Below are 24,697 nucleotides of genomic sequence, written 5' to 3' on the forward strand. Positions count from 1 at the left end.
GCTGCACGCATCCTCCAAGGCGATGAGCAGGGCCACGGCTCTGCATAGCTCCGTGGCCTACCTGGCACTCCCACACCAGCCTGTGGAGCTGCAGCCCTGCCACAAAAGCTTCATGAATTATGTTGATTGAGCAATTTTCAGTATTTCTCTGGCTGACAGCAGCAGTGCTCTGTCTGCCAGCTCTTGGCGAGACAAAGCAGATTTAGTGTCCCCCATCTGGTAGTTGAACTCCACGTGCAATCTGCACACAGCCACAGCCAGCGCTCAAACTGGGACCCTCGTGGGGCCCTGGCAGCACTGCTGTCAGGTGAGCCAACAAAGAAAGCACTGTGGTAAACCTGTCTTGCTGGGAAGTGACTTTTTGCACCTGTGAGGAGCAGGAGTGGTGACAATAATATAGTATAGAGCTAGCCAGGACTGCAAAAAAGCAGGTTTAATAGCTTTGCAGATTGGAGAAAACCCACAGAGCTGGCAACACTTCTGGGACTTGTTTACACCTAATAGTGAATGCTAGTTACTACCAGTATCTTGTTTAAAAGACAAGGCTATTTAATATGCAGCTATTGATAGTTTACTGTCCTAAGGTAAAGGAATTATTGTCAGACGCTGCAATTAAGTAAGCCATCATGCCCTACAAAAATCACAGCTTTTGCCTCTAGGTGGTTGCCTTGAATCCAGCTCAAATCAGTAGTGACCCAAACCAGTCCCCCTGAGAAGATGCTCAGTGACCTCCACGAGCTGACTTACAGGTAGTGTCACTTTGGTTCGCAAGGCTTGCAAGAGGGCTGCTGCCAGGCTTGAGAGCTGTGTCACCCCACTCCCCAGAGCCCAGAGTACATTTGGTAGTCTGATGTCACCTTCATCCTGCATGCTTGAGTCTTAAATGACCTGAAACTATAAAGAGTTTCCTCACAAAGAAATAAGGACTAGATGGTAACGTGACAAAAGCGAATTAATCTAATGTCAGACTCTGGCCCCTTCTCCAATAGAACTATTACAAAATACTGAACCTGAATTATCCCTGTAAACGTTTTTGCCGCTCTCACATCTCACCCCCTCCCCCTTTTTTTTTTTTTTGCATTGAGTGCATTTTAGTTTCAATTCGTGCAAGAAATTATGAATCCATCTAATGCTGGCCAAGCAAAATATATATAGCAGGGTTTTTTCCTAATCTTTCAAAAGCAGCTTCAACAGCTACAGGTGTGCTTTGCCCCTGCATTTCAACCCCAGCCTCTGCACCTGCTGAACAGCGCAGCTTGCCCTGTTTATGTGGGGCAGCCCAGGGCAGCAAGACCTGCAGGTTGGTTGTGTGAGGCAGAACTCTTTCAGCTGCTTACCATTATTTCGCTCTGGCCTTCTTAGACAGCACATGAAAACTGCATGCATTTGTCAAATGTGGTGTCACAATTAGAAGAATCGCAGATCCTCTCATTTCATCCCTATTTCAGATGTGACAATTTATGAATTCTAATTAATTCATAATTCCCTTAAATTTATCACTCATGTATTTTGCTTGGATATACCTATACTGCTTCAATCCAGTATCATAATTATACAAGAACACACTGTCCTCCCTAATCAGGATGAGGATGTGCACAGACACGGGCAGGTAGCACTGCAGACGTTGAAGGCTTGTGCCCATACAATAGCAGCCTTTGACACTGCTGTACACCAAAATCCTTTCATCTTCAGGGTCTCCTCCAGAGTCGATGACAGCCTGAGGCCTAAACACATCCATAGAAGCAAATCATTAGCAGCTTGGGCGCCTGAGTGACTGGATTACCACCATCCAGAAGCTCAGCTACATTTCCAAATGTTTACTGTCGGCTGTTTAACCCTTCCCCACCCCACAGTCTTTAAAGAAGCAGGTGATTTTTATGACTTTTGCATGGATGCGCGCACACTGAAAAACACAGTCTTTTATTTCCCGTTCCTCTAGCCAAGGGAAGCTCTCCCTTTACTTACAAAGAGGCAGATTTAGGAGGCCATGGCCTGCACAAGCTGGAGCAGTGACCCCCCGTTGCAGGCCAAGCGCCTCTGTGCGCTCTCACTTTGCCAGCACACAAGGACTGCTCTGTCACTAGCTCTGCCAGCAGCCAGAGCACCAGCCACTGAAAACCTCTCATGCAATTTTATTCTGTGTGAGGTACCAAGCTGTGTGATGGAGCGAGCCCACCGCACAGCCAGGAAGAGAAGGAGGGCAGTACTGGATCCTCTACTGCTTCCTACCCCTAATTAACTGTGGGGTGATGGCTGTCCTGTCTCCAGTGACACTCTTCATTAGTATCTTCAGGCTTTAAATAGATGCTGTCTATCTTCCATGCCTATGTAGTTTTAGGCCAGCAATAAAATGCAGGTATGAAATCCATATTGATAAAAATCTGTGTGGGATTCATAATAATAGCAAAGAATTTAAACCAAAATGGCAAGTGTTCCAGTCTTCCACAGTCAGCACTTGTTCACTTGTTTCTTAATATGAAACAATCAAACATTTTAAATATGCAGGGACACACACACAATTTGTATGTATAAACATACATTATTTAGACCAGCTGAATTCTCAAGAGCTACGAATGCTCCATGAATTATTCTGTAATTTATACTTCCCCATCTGAGAATACACTTCCACCAGAAGATTTTTCTTTTTCAATTAAAATTCATTACGTTAGCATCCCATCCAAGCAGACAAAATAACATGGAGGGAACGCAAGGTATGACCCATGGGCTTTGTGTGTCAGTCTGCTCCCAGACATCATTTTCCCCCCAGAAGCCCCCCAAGGCACAAGTAGAAAGCAGGCTCTGAGCCAGATGAGCAATTTACTTTGCACACATCTCCCAGCCCACACCTTTTTAGGAGGCACCTCAAACACAGCAGCACAGTAAGACCAGCAAAAGCCTCCCGTACAAACGCAGTATGGCTGGTCCAAAAACCAGCAACAAGCCAGACCAACTGCTCCCCATGCACTTGCTGGTTCACCCCATCCTCTTGCCAGCAGGAGACTTCAGGTGCTGCTGGCATAATGAATGTGTTCACTTTCCTCCACTGCATATGTTCGCATGCTAACCCACCACTCAGACCTGATTTCAAATGTAGAATATATAATCATCCAACTTTTCTTAGCTAGATCAGCCTGAGAGTAATGGCTTCCTTCCTAACATGCCTGCTTAGCTTCTGAATCCTGCATAGCTCTGTGACTGTGACTTGTGATGCTCTATCCTCTGTATCATAAAAAAGGCTGAAGTTTCTGTTGATTTCTATTCTGCTCCTAACCTGCAGCCTTAATAATGATCTTTAGAAACAAAAGAATTAGTTTTTCCTCTCATCTGTGATGTATAAAATGACTATAGATGATATGCAAAAACCATAAAGGGGGAAAAAACTTTTAATATTAAAAATTAATACTTCATCTATCCTAAAAGGATCCTGTGAAAACTACTGTAATTATGACTGCAAAAGGAGATGAAAGTTGAGCTACAGAGAAAGAAGAAATTTCCAGTCAGGCTTGTTCAGATCCAATATCTGCTTGTTCCAGTAGCACCTGTTGAGTCAAAGCACTTAGACAAAAGCTCTTCTAAAAACAAAGTGCCTCCAACTCTGAGCCATGTTTCACTTTTCTGTCCTTGAAATCCCTGAGGAATTGTCCAAGGGGAAAAGGGGGAGGAGGAGAGCAGCAGAAGCAGACTTTGCATTCCTGTTATTTTTAAATATAATAAGAAAAAAGTCTGCAAGCAGAAAGCTGGGAATATTCAAAGCTTCCCAGACCTTTGCACAACAATTTTAAAGCCCAAAGGGAAAAACAAAACAAAAAGGAGTGGTGGAAGCCAATTTTAAAGTTTCCTTTGTGGGTCACCTTTGCAATGAAGTCAGATTTCCTCCACATAATACGGTCTGAAAATACATAAGGATATTGATAGTTTCTGCACTAAAAGAGCAATGCCAAAATTTGAATCTGAGCACTCTAGGTTTCTTCTCCCAAGTACTAGTGAAGATTCCAGCCTGAAGTCTTGTTTTTTGGTGTAAAAAGATATATATATATATATATATATATATATGAACAGAATAAAAATTGTTATGCCAAATACAAACACATCTAACAATTTTACCTGTTAGAAACAAACAGCAATATTGATACAAGCCACAGAGGCCCCTTCTAACAATGCACATCAAGTTGTACAGTACCCCCTGCACAGTATTGGTGCTTGATACTTCTGGCTACCATAAGCACTTCAACGCGCTCTGTGTAGCAGGAGCCCAAACTTGGCAAGTGAACTTCTCTAGCTGGAAATGCCTGAAGGCAATTTGAAGAGATCACCCAGAACCCAGCAACCTTGCTTTCAGCTTTATTTGTATTTAAGGTATCTGTCAAGGATTAAGCTTGGGTTGAAATCCTAACTAGGTTAATTTAAAGAAAAATTCAAATCAGGACTCAGACAGAACAACATTGTTCAACTGAATGTATCAGTAGTTTCCATTGGCTTTTATAGATGTATTTATGTTTGCCCAAATACTGACAAGGCCACTTTGCCCCAGTTTCACATTTCTAACCAAGGTCAAATTGTTCAGACTTACTCTATACAGCTCAATTAACATGCTTGATCAGGGATCTGATCCCTGATCCCCTCAGACCATTGCTCAGTTACACTTTGTACATATAAGAAAAGTATTCCTATGTCAAATATCACTAATGTATTTGAAACATGACCAGAAATATGATTTTTCATAATCAGTGAGTGTAGAAATACTTGCATCAAGTTACTGGGTGAAAATCTGAACCTACAGTACCTTACCTTACCCATAAATGCTGCATTTCAGTTCACATGAACAACCAAGCATCCCAACTCTGAAGGAGTCTATGTTTATTTATCTATTTTTCTTTGCTACTAAGGACCTTCCAGGACAAAACAGCCTGACCGGCTGAAGGCAGTTCAGATTCCCAACAAGGACACAAACTGCAAATAGAAAACCCATCAATTATATGCACCCCTAGAAAGTATGCCTGTTTTATAACTCTAGCCTTTATGAGATCAGACAGCCATCTCCCAAAAAAAGATGCAGGCAAGCATCCTACAAAATAAATAAATAAAGTAAATAATAAAAACAAAAGAAGGACTAAATCCCAGCCTGAACATTTCCTTCTCATTTGTGTTCTGCTGCTCCCCAGGACTGCCAGCAATACCCAGCTGACTACATGTGATCTGTATCAAACACTATCTTTACCTGACACTGTTTTGTCCAAGGGGAGCTCTCTAAATTAATTCCACAGGCTTCTCAGAGCCTTAACAATTCCTTTTTGATCCTCTCTGCTGCTTTCTAACACTTTCAGAGATGTTTAAACCCAGGCAGAACAGCCTAAAATGAATGGCAACGCTTCTCATAACTCTGTCCCTATTGCTATGGCTACTGAATTCCCCTTAGACAAAACTACAGGCAAAATCAGGGCACTACACAGTCAAAATTAGCAGTGTTGCAAATATTCTCTCCCCTCATCCATCCATCCACCTATCTCTGGAAGACCTTTCCTTGACCAGGACAGCTTTGCTTGTTCACTGGCACAAAAAATATGCATTAAAAAAAAAAAATCCAACACCTCTCTGTGATAAATTGTGTCCTCATAATTTACATCTCCACCATGACAAACTTTTTAAAATTTCAGGAAAGGACCTTGTATACAAAAATTGAGGTTATAGCCGGATTTCAAATACTCTAAATAAAAATAGCTGTTTCACACAGATAACTCCAGCCTCATCACAAAATATTTGCTAGTGAATTAGACTCATCTCCCATGGGAATGGCATGAAATAGATTTTCCTGTTCTCACTTGGTTCAGGATGGGGTTTTGTCTCATTTCAGACCTCCTTGAGGATTCATTAGGTTGCGGGTGGGTAGCACGTGGTACTTGAAAGCAAAGCATTTTCCTGCTAAGGCTAATAGCCAGCATTTCCAAACTTGGGCTAGCCAGATCACAGTGGGCGATTACAGTAAATCCATGACATGCAGGAGCAGGAGCTGAAGAAGTTCAGTTTAGCTGAATTTCACACCATGTCAGAGTCCTATTTGCAGCTTAGAAAATGAATTTAATAAAGCTTTTCTGCTGTAACATGGAGTGTCAGCTAGCAGATTCTCTGACACCTGCTGCTCTTTGAATCTGATACCATATTGCAGCATAATGCGGTCTAAAATTAGACTTCACACAACACACCAGGTTTCAATCTTTCAGAAAATAATTCTGTTCAGCACCTTTCATTCCCTAGCAGTGTTTTGGGACATGTGTCCTTTTTCTCCTGCCTCTCCTGGAATAACATTTGGAATTTTTAAGCAGGATTTTGAATCAGAAAAAAAAAAAAGAAAAAGAAAAAACAGTTGCATTTCCACTTGATTGCAAATTGTACCATGAGGAGCTACATATGCCAATTTATACAGTCGCTTCCTACCTGCACCCCCATGGAACAGAGATAGCATAAAGCTGGAACGCTTTCAATTTTGGGTGCAGAGAATTATTGTCTGAGCAGGAGAAATATCCAAAGCTTAAGTGACAGTTGGGTGTTCAAACATCTATTTGAAGACTGAGACTCAACTACAGGAAGAAACCAATGACAGCTCCTCAGGGTAATGCAGTTTTTCTGTATAAATTTCAGTCATTACCAAAGAAAAGAATTAACCTGATCTATTTCTTTCTCTAATCAAGACACATTTTTGTATTATGAATTTAAATGCAATTAAGTGATAGTTTATTCCTTTTATAGAGAATTGACTGCAATTAGTGCTACCATTTATTCTAAATAGTAATTAGATTTTTTAAAATGTGTCTAGCCTTTAAAAGCTAAGGTGGCTCCAAAACCCACCTCTCAGCTGAAATCACATAGGAAGCTTCTTTCACAAGACAAATACCTCTCGTCTTTCCCATCTATGCACAAACTCTTTAAGACAATGTGGAGCTAAAATACATGGCATACATAATATTTTACTACTGAGAAAAGCTAGCACTGGATGGTATGCTCCAACAGACAATTGGTGTCTTCAAAAGAATTTAAAGGAGGTGTAATTTAAAAAATAAAAAAAACAAAATACAGATTTACCCATTAAAATGGATGGAATTCACTGTGGCAGAAAAGATTCAGAGCTCTTTCTTGCCAGTGAAAGGACTGTGATATCCAATAGAATTAGTAACCATACTCTCATCTTAGGAATTACAATCGATCTACTTTTTGTATCAAAATCAAATGTTTTCCATACTTAGAATGCAACATCCTGCTTGAGCTTGCAAATGAGCTAGAGGGGAAAAGTAAACAGATTACAAACACTGAACTGTTTTTTATATTTATATATATATACACACACATACACATATATATACCCATGTATATATAGCACACAAATTGAAGCAAATAAGATGTGTGGAGGAAGGGAAGCAGCTTCCTTCATTTTAACTGAATGTCCAGAATATTGTTCCATATGAGACACCACAAGTAAAACAGAAACTCATTGCCTGTCTTAGTCAATTCATAAAACCTTCCTTCACCAAATGTGTTTAAGCAAGTGAACATCCTTTCCTTGCAGCAAATGGGAGGAATTTCACCAGGGAAGACAGGGAAGAGAAACACTGCAGATTTGTGCTTTGCAAAGCACAGCTGAAGCAACCCTGAAACTACACACATTGCTGTGGACTTCCCCCATGTGTCCCACCCAAGAACAGTATCGAATGCTGGTTGGCAGATAAACTCAAAAGATTTGAAATCAATATTCATAAACATTTGGGTTTCATGAGCATGAAGTGAATTGAATTCTTTGCACACTGACAGCACATTTTAGTTCAAGAATTATTCTAAAATGAATGAGTTTACACCGATCAAATTATGATCTCCTCACTAAGATGTATTTTTCATCAGAATTCACTGTTTTCATTCAAAAACCATGGGTGAGGAAAGAAATTGCTTTCTGAACCAATATGCTATAACCCCTGCAAACTATCAACCTTTTCTTGAAAATTATATGGGTCTGATCAGAAGCTGAAGATAAAGGAGAACATAAAGATTCTATACATCTCATTTTGTTTAAACTAGCTTCACATCTTTTCCAAAATGCAATCTACATATTGAAACAAAGGAACTATCTAATGGGTACATTTCAATAACAACAACTTCCATCAATCTACATTTACACCCATCCATATGGCAAAAAAAATGGTAATCTAAACAGAAAGAAACTCCTCAAGCATTTCTGAAGTATTCTCAGGCTATTCACCCCATCAAATTTACATCTAGAAACACGCTCTCATCCCATTTTAGAGATAATATTCATTATGCTCATCAAAACTATTTGATTTTATTTTTTTTTTTATGTTTGGGGTACAGATGCTTATTTATAGCTTTTTTTTTTTTTTAATACAAGAACTTTAAATTACTATGACTTGCCTGACTCAGAGATATTCTGCAAATACTGGAAATGCTGGTGGCAAAGCCGTTCAGAAACACCATAATCCAGGACCTGATAGTTTGGTAACTTGGGCTACAGCTATGCCATAGGTTTCTCTCACATCTTGCTCGAGCTTTTGTTTCTTGATGTTCTCCATACGCATCTCTGTAAATCCAGGTTATGACTAAGCAGGCATAGAAATGACTTTAGCAGGTTCATTAATAAAAACTTATATTTGTAAAATACTGAATATCTTCAGTTAAAGGGAAGCACGAATTCTTAAAATAAATGCATTTATAAACACACCAAAAAAAGTTTAAGTTGTAACATAGGCATACAGAGCACGTTGCTATTTGAGACACGTTCACGGCCTGGAGAATAAAGCCAGGCTTGAACAGTCTGGGTATGTGAATTCCTGAGGTCTGGGCAGCAGCTTGTTAGCATCGTTTTGTGGCCATCCAAAGTTGAAGAGGGAGTTCAGCGTAAATCATTTATCTTTTATTTTAATGTTCTTTCACAAAAACCAGCTATTACATTCTGTTTGATTATGGTGCCGGTTTGCATTTTAATCTGATTTAATCATCTTGAATGCTATAATTAAGAGGGAAGGAATAAAGAGGGTAGATCAGGACAGGCACAGCCTTATCATAGATACCCTTAACTGCATTGAGCCTGGGATCCCAGGGTGAAGTCTGGACACACACTGTGCACTATCCCCAGAGCATTAAGACCAGTTTTGCTGTCCTGAAGCACCTCTCACCACCCCATAACTCAGACTATGCTGGTGATTCTTTGCAATACATAACTGCATGAACGAAAGCTGGGTGATGGAGGAAAGAGCTGACTCTGGCACACACTAAGCGCTGCACAAAATTACTGCAGAAATGCATAGGAGAGTACGTGGGAGTGGTGGGGAGAGGAAATTGTGAAAGCTATTTGAAGGCATTGCCAATGCAGAATAATTTTATGTCTTTCTCAACTTTGAAACAAGTAATATATTATTGCATGTATGTTCAACATTCCCAAAGCCACGAGAACCTAAAAGCCAGCCCTGAAATGGGGCAAAATAGACTGGAGCTCAAGCTAGGAAGACAGACTCAGAAAATGCAAAATATTTTTAAAGAAAGCAAACAATAGCAGCCTCTGAGAAAGAAAGGCTGGGTCTGCCTTCACACAAATCTGGTTTCCTTTAGCCGTGGCAATCAGCAGAGATGGTAGGCAAAGGGGGGGGGACCAGAAGGACCACTCCAGAGGGGCCAGCTCCGGGAAGGTGGCAGCCTTTGGCAGCCTTCCTTTGTTTGCTGGGTCTTGACAAATCACTTGACATGCACATGGCCACAGGGAACCCTCTCCTATAAAGAAAATTCACCCATCTGCCAGGAATCACATTCAAATTCTGACCCCAGTTTAGCCCTGCATGTGCCATTATCTGCCTAAATACCTATTCTGGCTGGATTGACAGGAAATGTGCAAACTCCAGTTTAATTCACATGCAGAGTTTGGATGAGCACAGTTGCACTGCTTGACCTGCAGACAGGAAGAGTTCCTGTTAATTCAAGGCACTGAAAACATACATGGGAGAAGCTAGGTGAGGAAACCAGCTGTAACTGCAGACTGTGCTTTACAGCCATGGATGCACAACCAGTAAATGGACTGTTAGTGGCTTACAATCATCATAAGAAAGCTTTTCAGTTTTCTATTTTGATTTTTAGATATATGGCTCTATAGTAACATACCAATCCAGGACTAATTTAAATGAAGTCTTGTTTCAGAAACAGTATGCGGGTACAGTTATTGAAAGAAGCAGAGATGGCTTCACAGGGGCTCTGTATCAGCATAGCAATGTAGGATAAAGCCACAAAAAAAAAAAAGTGTGCTCCCTATCTCCATAGCATAAGGATGCTTTAAACCAATACTTACTTTCTTTTCTGTTTGGGAATAAACCAGAAAGATGCAAGTGGTCTGCATAGCGTGTAAAGCACCACAGGCCTTTACAGACGACTACAAAGCAAAATTAAACACAGACTACACTCAAACCCAGAATGAGCTACAAGTTCTTTGTATGAAAGGGGGAAAAAAAAAACAACCACCACCAAGCAAGAAAAAAACATACACAAGAGAGGAAAGATGAAGGGCTGCAAAGAGTGAAGTGTGGCCATCACACCTTGGTGTTTTGCTATTGATCCCTGCAGGTTGCCCAGCTGGATGCGCACACTAGGGAACACAGCCCAGCCAAGCTGCACACAGCGAGGGGGCTCTGACCACTGCCTGAGGCTTCCTCCAGGGAAACTGGGATTCAGCATTAAACAGGAGGATGTGAACCAGCGATACATCGCTTTTCTGAGCCAAAACAGAATAAAAAAATCCTTGTGTGATTACAACAGTTAAAACACTGAAACAGAACAAGTAAACAGAGCTGTTAATTTGCCATTGACTTGATTGAGTGACCATTGTAAATAATAGAACCCAACTGATGCTCCATGCAGCTAATCAATTGTCTCTTGTTGAGCAACAGAAATCGAGGAACTGGTGAAAAAATACATATATATTTCATTCCTGCTTGAGTAACACGGCTTGTGCAAAACTCCTGCCAAGCTGTAGTGTAAGTAACCTAGGATTTGCCTGTTACATCAAATTTGAATTTGAATAATGGGAACTTCAACTTCTGGGAGGATGGAAGCTATGCTCTGTGGCTCAGCGTAGACAATAGGTCTGCGACACACCGGATGTTTGCTTTTTTTTTTTTTTAACTGGATCCACAGCAAGTTTTCACTAACTCACTGTTGCTAGGTAGTTAATCAAGATGCAATCTAAAAGAGTTAAGTAATTCTATAGTTCATAATTATTGGCTAAATGTCTTCTTAGTAACCTGGCTATATGCCTAGTCCATGCTGCCACCCCCCACTCCCCCAAGATTCAGCCCATCAGGCTGTAACGAAGCCAAGAGCTAGAAGAGACATCCTCTGATTTTAGCAGAGGAGGAGGAACACATTTCCCTGCTCCCCTTTACTGTAACTCCGATTACCTCAACTTGCAGAAGGTTGATCCAGATGGTGAACACAAGACTGCAGGCAAGCATGCCTGTAACGAATTCTCAGTGTGGAAGGGTGGAATAAGCCATATGTTTTCACAAATTAGGGGTGACTCTCTAACGCCTGAGTGATGAAGCAGATCCAAGAGTAAGTTATGCATGATCCTCCCCGATGAGTGAAGAGAAATGTTTTATTCAGTGCCTCATGCTGTGAGCTATATTTATACCAAATATATCTTTGTATATTTTAAAATGTTATCTATTAGAGGATATTGCAATTGCAACACAGGACTATTATACTGTCATTTAAAACCCAGAGCTGCATGAGAAGGCTATATGCGGCCTTGACACCACCCAGCTGCGAAGTAGCTCATCTCCAGGTGACTCAGAAAAGCCAAAGACCTTAAAAACAGCTAACAAACTGCCTTGGGGAAAGCCTTTTCCTCCATGTACAAGGTACAAAACCTCTGAAGTCCTCTGATCAGAAAGCATAACTAGCACCTTGCTTCAAATATCACAATGTTTGAGGCTTTTTTCTTTTTTTTCTTTCTTTTTTTTTTTTTTTTTTTTTTTTAAAATCCTGAGCTTCTGGAGTCATTGACCATCACTTTTTTTTTTTTTTTTTTTTTTTTGCTTAAAACCTCCCCAAAAGCTCAGAAGAATCAGACATCTGAATGAAATACTCATTCTTTCAGGCTGTGAATTGTTATAGAACAGATGCTATCCTCTGATGATGGAGAAGGCTGTTCAGGCAGGGCAGAACATGGGAGCTTTCCTATGGGCCCCCAGAAGCTGTACCCACAGGGAGCTGAGCCTGCGTGGGGTGGCCCAGGCACCCCAGCACTGGGACTTGGCTGCATCTCCTCTCAGCTGCCAGCCAGCCAGGACTCCAGCAGGAGACCATGTTTCAGATGGAAAGAGAATAGCGGCAAAAACAAAAGCAAAGATCATTCTGACTGAAAATCCATAGCTACCCTTAAACATAATAACTGCAATCACATTTATTGACCAAGCAGCAGAGTTAGAACCCATAGGCAAGATCATCAGCTAAGATGAATTGCCATAGCACCATTAACTTTACCACTCCACACTTGATCTTGCCCAGTGTTCACAAAATGGCCATGGAATATATATTTTTTCTTCCTTTTATTGCACAAAACCCCCCAACCATTTCAAAAATGACTCTTACTGTACAGTTTACATTTCACTTATTTTACACCTCACTGTAATTCATTCCCCAGCCTAATCTCTATCTAAACATATGCAGCAATGTAGTCTACTGACATCCTGCTTATGAAATTCACAGACCAAAAAGACCATAGGAAAATTTTGGGAGCTATCTCCTGACCTTTTTTAATCAGTTTTTACCTTCTGCAACAGAATGTCTCGAAGCTCAGCTGCTCTGAATTCTTGCCTGTCTCATGTAATGAGCAGATGTGGCAAAGTAAGGATTTGTAACATGATGAAAGTTATGATGACAGGTCTTTCTGTGCCAGATTTTTATGTTTTTACAGGCTAACACTGAACTGCAGCACTTTTTTTTTTTTTAATTCAGCTTCTGACAAGAATACATAAAAAGCATATCAAAGGCAACAATAAATCCACTAAAATACCTTTCTTGATTCAAACAGATTTGCAGTTCACAGGACTCTGCAGATCATGCCCAGTTTGAATTTACTTATAAATATCAGACCCAACATCTCAGGACCCATCTCAGGACATGCCCTGCATGTCCCCTTCTACCACCTAAAAATAACACTGCATGCTACTTGGTGAGGGGAGTCAAAATGATGCAATGGAAGAATATTTAAGTGGCAGAAGAAGGAAAAACCAAACCCACTACTGAAGACAATGATAAAAGGAAAACAGTCCTCTCTGTCCCCTGGGCAGCAAAGCAATTACGAGTGAGAGAGTTGCTCCGTGGTTATTATTGCAGGCTGAAGTGGTAGCATTCTCCATGATTATCACAAATGCGTCCGCTGGGAGGAGGGAAGTGGGAGGATTTACCAAGCGGCAAATCCTCGCTTTCCCTCCCTCTGTTCCCAGCGATTCCTGCAGAACCCAGCCATGTACAGCAGAGATGCAGCCTTCAACAGTTTCGCCAGATTTACACCCCACTAGCAGAGTCAGACAATGATGGTACAGCTGTGGAGACTGCTTCAACCCTCACCATCACCTTGCCTAGCCCCTCCAGAGCTGGGTATTCAGTTCCTGATGTTATCTCAAATTCTGTCTGAAAGCTGGGGAATATTGATATCCTTTTAAGTACTTTTTAACACTCCCTTTTATCTCTTCCGCTTTGACTCAAGCCACTTAAAAACAAGATTATGAAATGAAAATTCCAAATTGCTTCTTCTCAAAAATGTCAGAATGCTTCATCTTAGAGCCAACATTTCCAAGTATTGTTACACAACTGAATTTTTGCTCAAAAATATTTTTTATAATAATACACAAATGCTAAGAGTGAAATAAAACATGTTAATAGCACCTCACTCAAGACTTAAAGTTAATAGGAAAATTCCCATCTAGGTGCAAAAGTGACCAATGCTACTGATGCCTACCAGACCCCTCTACCAAAGGGACTGATAACATTGAGGCTGGTCCCTATATGAAATCAGACAATAACTGCACCTATTTATTAGGAGCACACATGGGCAGAGCTCTGCAAGCAGACACAAGCTTGTTCTGCCAGCATGCCAAACCAAAAGTAATCCAAAAAACAATAAAGCAAGTCATTTGGCAGGATACTGAGCCCAAGCCGGTGTGCTCTGCTGCTTATGCCACATCTGAGGTCAGGGCTGGCCCCCACACCAACACTGCTTCACCACTGCTGCCCTGGGAGAGCCAGAGCACAGATAACTCGTGCAAGCCTGCTGTGCAAAATGCTACAGAAGCATTCTTCCGAACATCCACAATATAATTAGACTAACAATAAGGCCCACAAAGCTTAAAACACGTCATCATCCCTAGGACTACTTCCTCTAGAAGTAGAGTGTGTTATTAGTGGGATAGGAGGGGAAACGGTCTGCATTGTCTGAGCAATACCTGGTGCACTAAGGGAAAATCTGCCTACTGGCCTGCTGCTTTAGTATTTTCCTGGCTCAGCCGACATATGGTTCATTATTATTGTGCATTACGATAGCCCCTAAGGAACCAAGCTCTATCAGGGCCAGAGCCTGCTAAGCACTTGTACAAACACAGGAAAGGAGCCCCTCCTCTGAAGAGCTCACTGTCTAAACAGAGGAGACAGACAAAGGGCTATGATGCTGGGTGAGGGTTTGCAAACATCATCTTACATTCAGGGGTTTTTCTTCCAGTTGGGTTTTTTCTTGTCTGAGGAGGATTTTATTTCTTGGCACACAAAGGAAAGCAGAAAGGAGAGTGAACGGACGTACATAAAGAGAGCTGAGGAGATGAATGGGCAGTGTGCAAATCAGGAACGGGGCACTAATTAGAAGGATATTAATAAATATATGCAATTTTTACATTTGCAATAGGAAGGGGAGTATCTTTTCACCACACATGCAGCAGATAAAGAATAATGGGCTTATATGTACAGGAAGCAGGTATTACAGGAAAAAAAGTTTTGTAAGAGGTAAGAATACAGAAACCCTGTAACTAAAGAAATCCAGAGACAGACTTCTGAGAAAGCTGGAAGCACCCCAGTATTGGAGGTATTCAAAAACATATCAAACATCAATCAGGAATGACCTAGACATGAGTGGCTCTGCCCTTAGCAGGGGACTGAGCTTGCTGACCTTGCAATCTCTCTCCCATTCCTGTTGCTCCAGAAGCATCACATCTATCACAGAGTTTGGGGCTAGGGTAACTGCTCTGCTCTAGCAGCTGCAGGTATAAAATGAGTATCTTTAAGCTCACTCAGAAATACAGTCAGGCATGAAGTAATTTCTTTCTCCATGTTCTCAACTGGTTTTGTATTTATGCTTTCCCAGACACCTAGTTATCTTATGATGTATGCAACAAAATATGCTGAAAAGTGGGAAAGCAAACCCAGTCTTTTCAACTTCCTATTAAAAGCCAAGCGTTTGCTGAAGTCTGTTGTATCTTCTGAGAAATGCTAAGGATCCCATGAGCTCACCTTGCAGCCCACAGGCATGAAGAGATGGCTCTTCAAGGGCTAGGTAAAAGAACAGCATATGACAGCAGTGCCAGCTGAGGGGAAAGCCTTTGCTAATGCCCTGAAACATAGTCATAACAATTTGGGTAGGATGGACATCCTATGCAATCCCCTTGATTTGTGAAGGATCCCTTTCTACCTCTTCACTGAGAGCAAAGCGAGCACTTCAGATAACCAGACTTTATGATGGGTGTGGATGGGGGGGGAGTGATGGGCCTCCAACTCTGTCTTCTGAAGCAACAGTGATGCCTAACAGCCAGCCCACCTGGTAGCTCCTGCTTTCTGCTTCTCCTGTACAAGATGCACTTTTCCTTTTCTCAGGGAAGAGAACTGCGATGCCTTCTTCATTCATATTCTAGATTATATAGGGGAAAAAAAAAAAAAGTCCTAAGAAGTCTTGCTAATTCCCTCTGCCTTTCTGGTGCTCCACTGTAAAGGTATGGACCAGGTGACTCAGACAAAAACACAAAGCAATATCCACTTATCCACCACTCCCCACAATCACAAACAAGTGCATATTTAAGTAAGGTTCTGTAGGGCACAGATGATGATGCACTATTTACTTTTTGGGCTTGCAAAGGATAATGTCATGTTTCTGCATTGCTACAGACTTCCTAGCAGGACAGTCACACCCATAAGATCTGCTCATCTGGTTTGCCTTTATTTTCTTGTTACAATCTGTTTTGACCATAGAAGATGTTTCCTCTCCCCTCATTTGTAAGTCTGTTGTGAAAGAGACCATTATCTTGAGTGAGGAAAAGACTCATATGAAGCACATTTTATTCTTTAATAGGTATCTTCCCACAGTCAACACCAGCCTTCCGCAGAAATAAAGAGAAGTTAAGAGCCTTCTGTATCTGCTTTCAGCATCACAGATGTTATTGTTAACAGAACAGCACTTGGAAGGGGTGAAGTGCTCCAGAAGTGCTTATCTTTATGACCTGCCTCTAAGAGAGCTGAGCTCATTATCATTATCTTAAAATATTTTATATTAAAACATAATCATCATCTTTCATTGTTTAGATCCCTGGAAGTTTGGTCTCCATCAGAACAGTGGATTTCTTGTCAGCTTGTTCCAAACACCTAGAAAGAGGCAGCCTGTGTTTTATTGAATTGGGATGAATTTTAGAGCTGCAGAGATCTAATGCTTCAATTGCTTCTGCAGCCTGGAGGAAATATTCACAGAGTTCCTCTCTACCAAATCCAGCTTTCCCCTCTCAGTCACCTCCCCATCCCCACTGGAATAATTAACTTCAACATTTAAAGAGAAATGAAGGAAGGAGGAAAAACAGAAAAAAAGAAAAACAGACTCCAAAGCATATAACCTGGAACCCTTATTCTGAACATTTTTCCTTCACTGGCTCATCTGCCTGCAGGGAATTCAGTTAGTTACATTGCTAGACTAAAAAACCCTGAAGCTGTCCTTGAAATGAATGGCTCCATTCATTTAAGTGGGAGTGTGTTCTGGTTTTATTACCTGACCCCATATTTCTACCACAGAATCACAGGGCGAGTAAGTAAAATAACCTGTTCTCAACTGTGGCTGCCTGGTTATATCCTCCTATTACTTTGTTATTTTTCTAGGATTAATTCAGTGCATTAGGAAAGGATAATATCCCCCACCTCCTTGTGAAAACAGTTTTCAAATATGTTCTGAATGATTTAATGCCACTCTGCCCATCGAATTTCTGCCTCAGCAATTAAAAAGAAAACCAAGAGAATTAATTAATAAACTGAGAGGCGGGAAAAAAAAAAAATCTTTTGAAATAACTATTACCAAAGCTCGGTATGAGTAACAGCAGTCTTTCCACCATCTTCAATGGACTTGATATAAGATACAAATTGCAGTCATTTGTTTCAAACAAAATAGAGCTGTTAATTTAAAACCCAAGAGAACCCCAACAGCACTCACGCAAATGAGGGTTGCTTTGCCTAACCTTTTCATCATCCTTATACCAGGTTTTTGGGGGGTTGCCTCTGGCTCAGCCCCCTCCCAAAACTAGCCTGCAAGAAATGATTTCCCAGACATGTCAGCACTCGACTACGTTCTCACTCAGGTCCAGCTGCTTAAGGAGAAATCTTAGAAAAGGAGAAAACTGGCACCCACCTGCCAGTTTCCTGGGGCAGGGTGTGGACATGCAATCATGGGTGCTCCCTCCCGAGCCCCCCAGGGTTCCTGTATTTCTGACCTGATAAGCAAATAGATCTGCATCATTACCAAGCTCAGTAGCAGTAACTATACCATGTAGTCTAAATCATTGTCTAGCTTTTGTGTGTGTGTGTGGATCCAGGCAATTATTTTTAAACCCTGCTATGAGGAATAATAGCTGACTTCCCGGGGCCGGCTGTAAACGTCCCATAATGCCTGGGGAAAGTCCAAACTGAAATGCTCTGTAGTTTAATGACATGTTACATAGAGAGAAAAATGTATTTGGAAGGAAATACCATTAAAAGGGGTAAGAAATAAAATGCTGTACTGTAAAATGCTTATAAGAGGAAAAAAATACCTGACTATTCAATTTTCAAAAGACTTCAGACCTTGTCTGCCTGGTCTATGATGAGTAAACCAAAGAAAAATACCCTGGTTCTGGACAGAGCTGAGGATGACCTTACAGGACCTTCTTTGTTCTGGGAGACAAACTAAGGAAGGTAAAACAGGTGCTATTGTTAAGAAAGGGATATTCAGCTGTAGGATGATTATGATTCTTCAAGCTGTAGAAATGCAGTTACAAAAATCTGCAGCAGCTTTAACTTCTATTAATAGTACAGAAGCATGTTCTGGCATTAAAATAATGAGGAATGCTAATTCCAGATCCCTTTTGATCCCATCTCTCTCTCTCCTCCCCTTTTTCTAATGACAGATCTATTCTTTTTTTACTTTTATGTTTCTGATTGTTTTGTAGGTAGTTATTCACAAATTGTTTCCCATAAAACCTGTCTAATAACCTGCTTTCATTTAGCATGCCCAAGCAACACAAAATTTCTAATTACTTACATCCATGGTCACCTCTCAAAGATGACAGAAATCTCCCAGAAACATTCCCATTATAAATGTGCTGGTTGGATTCCTGGGCTTGTAAGTTACAGCCTGCCTGTTCCATAAGTACGGCTTCTACAGAGCCCATTTGGTGGCTATAAGCCATGTAAAGCTTTGGTATTTCCAAAGCAGCCTGATTAGATACCCATTTCCTGACTATCCTTCAAGGAGAATTCTGCAGCTGGGGGATTCAGTTTCTTTTAAAATCCTAGCTGTATAATTGTTATTTTTCAAAAAGCAGATAATAGATATTTTGCCTGCAAGCAGAAAGGTCACATAAATAGATACTGCAGCACTAAAAGATCTTTCAAACAATTAAAAAAAAGTCTTGATTGGGAATTCATATATCAAGACACTTATGAAACAAAAGAGTGCTGTGATGTGTATCCAGTAACTCCTGTACAATGTGAATTTAAGACCCCCACTGCAGCCAGCACCCAATAAATGGACAGAAGAAAGAAGCCTCAGCAAGCTCTCAGTCCATGTTAGGAAAGGTGTAACAGATACAACTACCTTTTAAGTCCTTTGGAGCTGCCCCGCTTACTACAGTTTTTACAGCATAGTGAAATAACAGTGTGGCCATGTATGGGATGTCTAGGTATTGCCACAAAATGGGGAAGATTAAATAATTAAAATAAATAAATACCAAATGAAAAAGAGGTAGCAAAAAGGAAAACCTATCAGTAAATCTGGTTTCATTCCTATGGACAGGTAGTCTCAGTGATCTAGCTGCTGGCTAGCAGGTGAGCATGATTGAATTAAGTAAATATGAATTGTTAATGGGAATTCCTTTACAGTGCTGTCTTTGCTAAGAGAAAAATGGAAGATGACAGCCAAACACCTGCCACCCAGTGCAAGGAAGGAGCCGCTCCCCCCGTGTGTGGCTGTTCCCTTCTCATCCCAACATTATCAAAGCAGCAAGCAAAGCGCAGGCTGACTGGTGCACAGCTCCTCTCCTCAGGCAGTTATCAGTGTCAATCTTGATCTGTCTGACTGTGACCACAAATAATGAATGCTAATGGAAGAGCATGTGTTCCTGTGTCAACTATGGCATGTCTCATTTTGTGACTCGGGCTAGGAATATTATTGATACAGCACACTAGTGTAAGCATCAGCTCACAGCGGACAGGTAAATAATAATAAGAAATTCCTCTACTTCAGGAAGTCTGCAACACAAAGGTACTCTGAGTGCAACAGCAAGAAGAGAATGACAGTGCTTGATAGCCACAGCATTTCAGAGAGTGGCTGGAAGTTTTTCTGGAAGCAGCAGGGTAGGAAGTTCAATGTGGTATTGTATAAAGCGTTCTCAAACACTCATCCCATGTAAGCAAAAGAGCTGGAGGATACTAGAGAGCCAATAACTTCAAAAAAGCAGCACGAATAGAAGAAAGAGTGCTGAAGAGAAAGTAAGGCAAAAGGAAACATTGCTGTCCAGATGCAGACAAGGAAATTTGAGGACAAAGATAATAGAGAACAGGCTACACTAATTATCCCCTAATCATCACCCGTGCACCACCATGCCTTGGTCGGGCACAGGCAATTTTATGTTTATTGAAAACATAGGGAATAACTAGCTGTGGTGGAGACACGCAGCTCTAGAGGCACCTCCTAACAGCTGCTGCCTTGGAGGGCTGTGTCTGCTTTTTGGCATGGCAATGGTCTGCTTATTTCCACCTGGAAGAAAGGTCTGCTCCTGTCCATGTGGGCAAGAGCCTGAATGAATTGTTTTCCAAGGCATCCCAGCTTTACTGGAAGTGAATCTGGGAGGGAATCCAACAAGAGGCATTTATTAGAGGGAATTTTAAAAGTTTAATGGGGAAGATAAGTAGTAACTCTGAGAACCATCAATAGGGGGTAGTTCACTGGACCCTATCAGTCAAACCCTTGATCTTCATTCTGCCTGGCCAGCCCAAGAGCTATCAGATACCAAGGCTCATCAAGGACTAGTGCCAGACCCAGCCCAACAGCCCCCAATAAAAAGTAATTTAGCACACTGTGAAGCAGAAAATTATGTACCACACATGTACTGTACCACACAGTCAGGTGCCCCCTTTGCAAGTCAATCTGACAGTCAGAGCGAGGACACACAGACACTATCTCTGAGCACCAGGCTGGCACCACGCAGGGATTTACTGAGCACACAGTCAGCCTCTCTGGACATATTTCAAATGACAAACTATATGCAGTGTAAGACTGAAGCCTCTAAATGAAGATTAGTCATTGCCATTCTTTGTTAGCAGGTAGTGTAAGTAAAAGTGCATTTCCAGTTTAGTGAAGCAAGCATGTATTGCTTTTAACTTACCCTCTGAAGTACTGTCATCACCTGTCAAAATCGCTTCGCTAAGTCGTGATACCTCCATCAGAAACATTGCAGATGGGGACACACTGCCTCATGGCAAAGGGTTGACATTTTTCGGTGAGGACTCACAGCCCTCTACTGCTACAATAGCAACATCCTGCCAAAAAATCAGTACTGTGCCTCTTTGAGAAGAAAAAGTCCTGGAGATAAGAATAAAGAGCAGCTAAAAAGCATACCCTCAAAGATATACTACAGCCTAGATAAAAGAATAAAGACCATGCCAAATCATTTTTAAATCCAGCTGAACCATACAGCCCTGAGAGAAAGGTGAGGGAGGAAACCAAAGAAACAAACCTACAACTCTTTATGTCATAAAGCACTAGGAAGGGTGGGGTGAAGCACCTAATTTCTTTATATGTTCTTTAACAGCTCCCCATCTGGAGCACATCAAGCCATGGGGCTTCCAGTGATCACCTTCACCTGCCACACAGTGTGTTGATTTTCAGCTGCACAGAAAAGCAATTAGAGTCAAGCATGAGCACTCTGTGATATTGAACAAATACTGAAAAATAACATAAAGATGTTTTTTATTCGGTACCACCAGAGTAAACTTGCCTGCTAGCTTGCAATTAATTTTTAACTAGGTAATGCATAGTTTGAGTCTGTTGAAGCAGATGCTACCTCCTTAGAAGCTCTTTGACCATTCGCTGGCCAAAGAAGCCAGAACTCAGCATGTGGCTAATTCCCTTTTCCTTACGTACAGCTCAGGTGACAAAAGGAAAAATACCTGCTGCTATAATGTTATGTAGATTCACACAAAATTAGTAATAACTTAAACTTTGAGTATATCTACACACTGCAACTCCCATAGATGTTATCAAAGCTGGTTTTAAACCAGCTCTGTAGCTGATGGTAATGACTTCATACAAGTTAATCACTGGTCTTTACCCAGCTTCTTCAGTGGGTTTTACAGCTGCAGCACGCTCCTGGTCGAAATATCTCTGTAAAAACTCATGAATATGTGTTTGAGGCAATCACTGAACCACAGACACACCCCTTGTTACATAGAAGTAACAGGTCAGGATTTGGTCTCCCCACCTTCAGCTTCATAGAAAGCTAATGAAGGGATCTCAACCCAACGCAATCCATTAGCAGCCCAGGACAGTGAGAGTTCTACTATTTAACTTTTATCACACCTGAAAAGGACAGCGTCACTTTGTTCCAGTTTTTGATACTTCAATATTTTCCCTCCCTGTTCCATACACCAGATGTTTTTATAGCATGGATTTTGATCGGGCCCGGTGGTACAGAGAACCGATGTGCCTTTGATGCTAGGCACACTGATGCTTCTAACAGCTTTGGTATTTTGCCACTGAAATAAAAGAACTACAATTTATAAATTGGTTCTTTTTGTCTGGAGTTTAAGTATCAGCCCTGAAGAAGGGCTTGTGTGCCTACAACTGCAACCATGGATTTTCATTATATCAGCCAGTCTAACAGAAGACATTACCTTTCGTACAAAATTTGTCTTTCTGAAATAATATTCACTTGAGTGCTGTTAACCACCAATATAAGGTGCTCAAAAAGAGCCTTTCAGGGACAAATTCTCATGCCTTTGGTAACAACCATTATCACCTGCACTACTATTAATCCCATTGATTTCTGTCCTAAAGTCACTGCCTAAAGTACTGTTTTTAGAGGTAGCATTTTTGTGACTAACAGCTTTCAAGTGTTTTTGTAGGCCTACTAGCAGAGTAGAGTGCTATTCAGGGTGAGCAAAGACATCAGATCTGTTTCAGATGCTGATATTCGAGATACCATTCCCAGAGGCATTAGAAGAGAATCTCGGAGAAATAACATGAGAAATGGATCCTCCCTTTGCTTCCTCTTCTGGTCTCCAATCCACACCGAAGTAGCGATGTCTTAGAACATACCTGTGGAAAGAGGGTAATTGTGAAACTTGTTGTTGCCTGCCAAACAAAGAGGTACAGAGGTACAAAACCCCACTGAATTACAGACAGGTTTTGAATTAAAAATACATATGTAGGTGTTTTTAGCAATAGGACATGTTCATCCACTGACATTTTGTGTGTTCTTCATGTGAAGGACATTATTAAAAACAATCCGTAGCCAACAGCCAGTCCATATGCACAAGGGACAATCTACTTGCACAGAGTACAGCCCCATTGTTTTTGAAAATCTATGGACACTCATCTCTTTTCTTACCATTCCTACCACACACAGGTTGTATTTCAGCGAGCTTTTCAACTTGAGATTAGAAGAGCTAGAACCTGAAAACCCAAGACCAATTTCTCAGAGCATTACTGCTGACTGAACATATAGGCAATATTTTGTGCTTGTATTGATACAGAATACACATTAATGGTATTATTTAGATGCTTTAAATAATTGTAATAATCCGTAGGCTGTTACAAAAGGTATCAATGAGCTTGTGATAGCTACTACCCAGCAGAAAGTGGGCTGGAATTGGTTAGCTGTGATGCATGTTGATGTGGACTTGTAAGAACAACCTGATCAGTCTGTGAGGCTTGGAGATTGTCTCCCCCTGTGCAACTGCTGGCAAACTGTTCCTACACATTAGCATATCAAAGCATACACCAACAACAAAATTAAAAAAATATATAAAAATGAAAGGGACGTGCTGAAACTGAATTGAGTAACCAGAAAATAACCACACCTGCTACCTTTTCCACTCGTGTGTACATGAAGCTGAATATAAACAGCCCTGGAGAAGGCAAAATTGTGATTTGGGCCTGATTCTGTCTTATAGTGATTTTGTGACTCCACAGGTGACAGAGTGAGTCCGTAAATGAATATCCACCCTCACACAGGAGACTTACTGCTGCTGAAATTCTTAGAGATTATATCTTCCACTCATAGCCTGGTTCCGTATTGTTCATCCCATCGCACACTGCTAGCTGAATAATGAGGGATGTGGCAGTGCTCAATTAGCCTGCTGCTTACCTCAAATGGCAGCCTGCAAATGCAGGCTGGGAACAGTTTAAATACATTAACCAATTTAGTTCTGTAAATGTGCATAATGTATTGGCTAACTAATAATCTAATTGCTATTTACTTTGTGTTTATCCTACCAGTGATGGGTATCAAAATTCTAGGAATGTCAAAATGATGCTTATACAGTTTGTTCAGATTTTTTTGTGTTGATTTACTGAAACTTCACTGCTTTCCATCCAAGCCTGAGCTTATGCAATAGATGTTATGTCTGTTATACCAAAGTAAGAATTAGTGTTCTGTTAGCAAATCCGCTATCATACAAGCATCTTTCTAATCCTATAAGCAAATAAATTATCTATTAATAAAGGCAGATTCAAGTTCAAAGTGGAATTGTACTCTATACATTTGTTTTTCCTTAATTTGATCCAATTGAAAACCTTTTTTTTTTCTTTTAATAGACTTTTTTTTAAGTGAAAGGTCTATTCACCTCTTATGAAGGTTTATAGAAGGTTGGAAAAAAATCTCCTGTATCAAAACAATTATATAAAACATTAGTCTCAGAAGAAAAGGCTGGGATCACAAAACCCATTCAGCTTTCAGATGTAATCTGTTTAATATGAGGCTAGATTAAACAACATGAAGTGAAAGGGGTTAAGTATAAATCCATATAGATGCCCAAAGTATTTACAGTGTGCATTAAATAAATCATTTCATGCGAAAGGACAGTTATTGTTACTGGAAAGGTTTCCTAATTCACTTTCAGATAAAAATAAAGAGGGCTGCATTTAGAAGCTTTGTACACT

This window comes from Anas acuta, chromosome 12 (genome assembly GCF_963932015.1).
Source record: "Anas acuta chromosome 12, bAnaAcu1.1, whole genome shotgun sequence".
Taxonomy (NCBI): Eukaryota; Metazoa; Chordata; class Aves; order Anseriformes; family Anatidae; genus Anas; species Anas acuta.